The sequence below is a fragment of the Ambystoma mexicanum genome, chromosome 2p (assembly GCF_040938575.1).
Source record: "Ambystoma mexicanum isolate Mex_15411 chromosome 2p, UKY_AmexF1_1, whole genome shotgun sequence".
NCBI lineage: Eukaryota > Metazoa > Chordata > Amphibia > Caudata > Ambystomatidae > Ambystoma > Ambystoma mexicanum.
Window position 1 is genome coordinate 1,485,095,542 of NC_090923.1, and position 6,552 is coordinate 1,485,102,093.

Genomic DNA, 6,552 nt, shown 5'->3' on the forward strand with positions numbered 1-6,552 from the left:
CACTTAGACACTTTCATCTAGCATGTGCAAATCATACATGCCAGACCACTCTATGACCCTCTAGAGGTCACAAATCCCCTATGGGATGGAAACACGTCACACTGTTCACGTAAAAAAATGTGGATGTCGGCACTACGTGTTTCAGCCTATAGTGGTCAAAATACATTCACCCATAATGTTTCTTCCAAAAAAATTATGAAGGTCCTTCATCAGGAGGCAAACTGATTCAAAATTGAAGCTAATTCATGCACATGTTAAAATGCACCTCAATGTTCCAAGTTGATCTCTGTTGATAGAAGCATATAGAGAGATTTGTAGAAACCTATCATAAATCCAATTCTATATTAAGCATCACCCTTTTTACCAAATATTAACTAACCTGTTTTGAGGCATTACGAGGGTAGAGCTACTCTCTTTTCCCTAATACATTGCAAGGAGTAGCAGTCCCTTCTCAGGAAAAGTTTGAAGGGTGACCCTTTTAGAGATTTTGCCATGGCACAACCGGACATGTTCAGTATCTGGTCCTTCCATGCTGTCAATCAGGTTTTGCAAGTGGAAGCTATTTAACAAAGCTCTATGACTGCACTTCACCACCTCTATTCTGACTTCCTAACTGTTACACCATATCTTCGCTGGTCATTTCTGCAAAATAAGAAGTTGTGTGGAGCTTTACTACGAGAGGCATGCAAGATGGCAGTGGATCTCGATTACGAGAATCGCAGCAGTCTAGTTGCTTCACGCTCTCAACAGACACGCTCAGCGGGTCACGTGACTTCATTTAAAGATCGAAGAATCTCTCTTCGAAGCGTCGCTACTGCGTTGTGTGACGCTCCGTAAGTTTGTGTGTAGGGCTTATCTACTGCCTTTGATGTGTTGTTGTTTTCTGTCCTAACCCCTCTCTTCCGACTGTTCCCCTTCTTAACAATACTCCGCAGCACCCCTTTCCCGCTGTGCTCCCGACTCAATTCTCTCCGGCTTACCTCTTACTCTTCGATCCTTACCCATCATTCGAGGAACCTACAAATAGTGGGAATCCCGTCCTTTGAGAGAAAGTGAGTTCCTTTTCTGCATTCGACACCTAGTTTCCTTTCTCTTTCCAGTGTTTACTTTCTCTCGCCTCCTAGGAACCTCCCACTTTCCCTCTGCCAAGAATACGGACCAGTTACCTGAACCAAGCTGACCCTGTCGACTTACTTATCGCCCAACCTGTTTAAGAGTTATCAGTAAGTGCAAATCCACTCCCTTTTCCTTCTGCTTCAGACTTACCGTTCGTTCTCCTACACTTACCTGTCCTTTTTCTTACTCTGTAGACCTCGTGCCAACGTCCTCCTGTGATCCTGCTCCCGGAGGTCTTCCATCCATTTCAGAAGTCGTTCTTCGACATCACCCAGGGTTTTTTCTCCCAGAGGGTTTCCCTGGGGTTCGTGCTTCTCCCTCAGTGGTAGGTTTTCCCGGTGAATGGGGGACTCAGAATCCTTCGGGAGATTCTTGCATTCTGCAGTTGCTGCTTCCATGCTTGCTCTCAGACCAGGCTGGTGACTACTGCTTGGTATATAATTCTATGTAAGAGTTGCTAGTTACCGTTGGTAATTGAATTATCTATAACAGTTAACAATAACTATCATGGCTCATTGTCTCATTAAAATGATTTTTGTCGAGTTAATGATCTGCAGAATTGGGAACAATGTGTATGTTGGGACTGTGCCCGCTGTGGTGAACTGGCCATTTTATGAGTATGTTTGTCAATTTACCACAAAGCTTTCCAAAGGGACACTCAGACACAGTGTTTAAGTTCTAACAGTTTTTAATGCAGTTTTAATTATAATTCTAAAGCAAAGGTTGTTGGGATCATGGAATAATTGAACATCTAAAGTGTGTGTGAGGATAATAATATAAATGGAGGTCCAGTCTATAAACAAAATCAAAGGTTCACCCCGCTTTACTCCAAAGGGGTCTGCCGAACTAAGGTCAGTCTCGTCAAAAGTCGAGCAAACAGCTCCAAGTAATCCAAATCAAGTGAGGGGGCGCATAAGTGTTCAAAAAGTTCATCTCAACAAAAAGTCAAATGAAAAAGTTCAATTCTCACCGAGGATGTTGTCTGTTCTCCCAGGGTCGATCGTTGGGAGCGTGGGGATCAGGGGGCGAATTGTTAATTTGACCCTTAAAGTATTCTCAAGTGGTGAGACCACAAAATCTTAGGCAGCCTGCCACATTCAGGGTCCTCTAGTTTGCAGACTCCTAGACAGTCGCAGCAAAGACATTTTCTTTGTAAACTGGTAGCAGCTTCCTATCAGGCTGGGCCCACGGCTGGCACTTCTTTGAGGATTTATTGCACTCTGGTAGAATTTGATGGAGAAGAGAATCCCTACTATTTCCATTTGCTCCTCGCTTCTCTTAGGGTTCACTGTGGGTGTTTTTCCTGCCCTGTCTGTTTCCAGTCTACCCTTCTTGTCTCCCGGACATTAACATGCAATCTAATTCCTCAGTCACGCTATCTACGTCCCCCCTGGTTTAAAGTTGACCCCTGGGATATTTTTGTATTCTCTCAGATTGTCTATGGAAGATACGCCTCTTTCCCCTTCTTCCATTTGAGGGTTCAAACCTTCCTCCTTCTCCACATTTCCAACCCTTTCTGGTTTCTCTTGATCTTGCCTACCAATTGATTTCTAAGTCACTTCCAAATATTCGTCATCTCCCTCCTTTCCGTTCCTTCACAAACCTGCTCTTCTCTGCTAATGTCTTGACTCACTTAATCATCAAGGGTATCCTTCCCTCTAGATTCCCCAACAGTCTATCTGTGGTATCTTTCTCTTTTTCTGTCTGTTCAACATCTCTCCATAAGCTATTATTTTCATTAATCCCACCAGCTCATTCAGTCTCCCTTCTAATATTCCCTTCAGATTTTTCTTGAATAGTCTTGTCCGTCTCCCTTATTAAGCTGTCGTCTTCTGCTTTCTTTCTTGTGACAGCATCAACTTCTAAGCACTCCATGTCTACACTTCCTTGCACCGCCTCACGCCTTCCCCTCACTGAGCCATTGTCTTTCTCAATTTCTGTCTTCGCAGATGACACGGCTCATCTCACTTTCAAAGGAAGTATCCTTTGTCTCTGGCGTAATACCTTGTCACTCCCATCAGACACCAATTCAGACTCTGTCTTTCAACAGAAATCTGTGTATTTTCTCTAAAAACATTACCCCTACTCAGTCTTCACTCAAACCTTTCTTAAGCTTTACAGCTCTGTATTTTCCTGCATCGTGAAATACACCTTTAAACAATCTTCACTTTCTTTAAACAATTTAATATTTCCTTCCTGTTCCATTTCCAAGGCTTTTTCCACATTCAAAACTGAACTGATCTGTTCATTACTTTGCTTTCTAACAAGGTAACAAACTCCCTTTCTGAACACCTAGCTTTCCTTTTTCTAATCCCCCCATGCTCTTTTTCCAGTACAATACACAAGTATTTGTTTCGTGGGCTGCTTCTATAGCTCCTCCTCTTTCAATTGTGGAAGAAACCAAGCTCACACATCAGTTTAGATTAGTGGCAAACCAGAAACGGCTTTATTTGTATTTGCAAGACAAACACCAGCTACATCTTAACATCAGGGGAACTGACCACAACAACCTGACCTGCCCTCCAAGCCCGCTTCCTCTGTAGGCAACTTGTCAGATGACATACCTAGTGAGAACATTCCAGAACCTTCATTCTAGGCCTTCCAGCAAAAGAGGCCTCCCGCCCACACAACCATATTGCAAACCTGAGATCCGTCATCAATGCAAACATCTAGATGATGTATCATGTTGGGAGCTCTATCTGTGAACTTAGTGCTTAGGGGATTCGTCAGCCATTCCATGGAGACGACACATAGAAAAACATTATCAATAAGACATCAGGCTGCTGTTGAGATATAAGAGAGAACAAATATGCCTCACCATTCACCTTTTCCCTCTAAAGTGCCGTAGAATGGTTTACCATTCTTTATTTTATTATCATTTCCCCTTTCTAGTCACTCGCCCTCTCACAGTTAAAAAAGGGTTTCATGGCAACCAGGGCTAAGTGGACAGACCTTTTATTTCTCCCATGCAATACCATTTAAAACTCTATCGTCATTAGTGTTACCTGGTACATTTCTGATTCTTCACTTTCTTTTGGTTTGAGATACATCGCATCAGAAGCAGGAAGACTGGCCTAATGATTTGGCATAAGGACTGGCCTAACATCTAACAGCCATGAAAGCAGATGTCGCAGCCAAGCTGTGGAATGCTCTCCAGGCCTCGCAGATGGGCATCAACAGCCCTCCCTTCGAGAATGTACAGAGTTCTGAAGCTGCTGGCTCAAGTCCCAAGAGTGATAAGAGCCTGCCTTTCAACGACAATCTGAAGTTACAAAATATGTTTCTCTCTCTCTGTTCTTTCGCATTGTACATAAGTATGAGCCAGGCCTGGGAGGGGGGAGATTCGAATGAAGCCCTCCAGAGCCTGGTGTGTGTTAGCATTACATCACTTTTACACGCAACTTCGGCTTTGTGTATTATTTGTGTTCGAGTGCTGAGTGCCTGGAATGCCTGAGACGGTGTGAGGGAGCTGGATGAGCACTAGTATCATGGGGAGCAGTATGAACCTGTGTAATATATGGTGCCGAAACACGGGAGCTCCTCTTCATCAAGTGCTTGACAACGGGTAAGTGAAAAAATGTTTTTGCTGTACCTGTTGCACGTTTGTATTGTGAATATGTACAATTTTGAGTCTTCAGGGACTCTAGGAATAATACAGAGATAGTGATAGTGCCTCAGAGTGCTGTAGTGTGTATGATATTATGTCTTTGGGGTAAATTTCAGATTTGGTGGTAATTCAGCACAGTGGTGTTTTGGCAGTATTTTTGGTGGTAAATTAGCCTTACCGTTATTGGTAGTTCACTATCGACCTACTTTGGTAATAGTGTAGCACTATCTTATTTTGGTGGTAATTTAGAGTTATCTTACCTTGGCAGTATTTTAGAGGTATCTTAGTTTTGTGGTATAGTGGTGAGCATGTCTTTTCTAATACCACCTCATAGTACTACACACTTTCCCTCTTTATAATTATGATAGACCTTGGGCTGACGATAAACAAACCCCTTGACTTAGCACACTTTTAGGCAACCCAGTAAAATTACGTAGAATGTCATTTATTGCATGCAGCTCATGTTACTGACTTATTTAGATTCCGTAACCTACCTGCCTTAGAAGACACTGCTTCCTCTCCAGCATGCAGAGTGAAGCCCATCCACACCCCTACAATCTACCTGGCTCAACAGCATGTATTTACTCCTTTTCCTAACATTGTCCCATGTGGTAAATGAGGTAATACATTTTACCACATTTACCACATTGGTATAACACTAGGATCACCCCCTGACTTTCCCACTGACATCAGAGGCAGAAAAGAAAACGCAAAAACCAAGCAACAGCCTTGTTCTGTTGTTTATTTATGCTATTACTGTTTGATTACCACTATTATGTAGCACTAACAGAAAAATAAAAACAATACATTACATGATATCACAGTTACATATTCTTACCAACAGCGAGCCCAGCTCCGACTCTCTGAGAGATAAAAAGAAAACAACACATGGCAACATGGAAGAGATAATAAACGTGCTATACATTTCTTTTTCTTAAACAACTGCAAAAAGAAAGAGACTAAAATAAGACACTTTGGTTTCAAACCTATAACTCTATGCTGACAGATACCCTCATCCATCCCACATGCTCCTCACTTGGAAACAGCACTTACAAAAAATGATGCGAGGCTCCTGAGTTTCGCCTGGTTTACGTCTTGCTGTCGTCGCTATCTGCGTGGGAGTGCCCAGCCTTGCACTGCCTCAGGAATGCTTCAAAGCCAGGCGCCACCCCTTCTGTCCTGTCTTTAAGACTGCAGCCACGGAGCTCACATCCCCGGGAGGCACCGATCGCATTCAAATCTCAGGACGTTCTGACTACACCCCTCTCTCAGCTGCTTAAATCTCCTCTAGCTGTCCATCAATATTAGACCAGCCTCCCCTGACATGGTTCTGACACCTCCAGAACTGCCGACCACATTAGCCAATCACCTTACACGGGCATACATGTAACAAGTTATTTCCTGCGAGGACAATGGAAATTTTCAGCCTGTACAAACAGCCCTTCTGTTTTTTTTTACTGTGCATCTCCCCATGGAAAAACACAAAATGAAATGAATTTCAAACTGTGCCTACCAAACTGCATTATAAAGTTAATTGGGTCAGTTAATTGGTTACTGGGCTTTTATTAGTAAGGTTAGTTGGTTATTTATTTCCAATGCAGTTCCACACAGATAGAAAAGCATTCAATTTGTAAATATACATGTTCTGCATTTTAAAGTGACTGCACATTTTGCTGGGTATTTTTAAATAATCATCCCTTTGCTGGCTTGAATGCTTTTAAAACAACACTCATTTTACTGGCTTGTTGCTGAGAAAAGCTGTCCTTTGCACCCATTTCGAAATGGCTGCTTTTAAACACTGCCAATGAACACCCATTTTGCTTTCCTTA

The 6,552-nt window shown here is 42.6% G+C and overlaps 1 long non-coding RNA gene across 4 annotated transcripts; it reads left to right on the plus strand.

Moving 5' to 3' along the window:
* Positions 1-747: 747 nt before the first annotated feature.
* On the plus strand, positions 748-4,517 carry LOC138567654 (uncharacterized). Of its 4 annotated transcripts, none has more exons than XR_011302273.1 (4): positions 748-833; positions 1,125-1,223; positions 1,311-1,441; positions 4,161-4,517. It is a non-coding gene; the product is annotated as an uncharacterized lncRNA (long non-coding RNA). The 4 variants fall into 4 exon arrangements; XR_011302272.1 differs by having other exon boundaries at positions 758-833; positions 1,101-1,223; XR_011302271.1 differs by having other exon boundaries at positions 789-833; positions 936-1,223.
* The last annotated feature ends 2,035 nt before the right edge of the window (positions 4,518-6,552 follow it).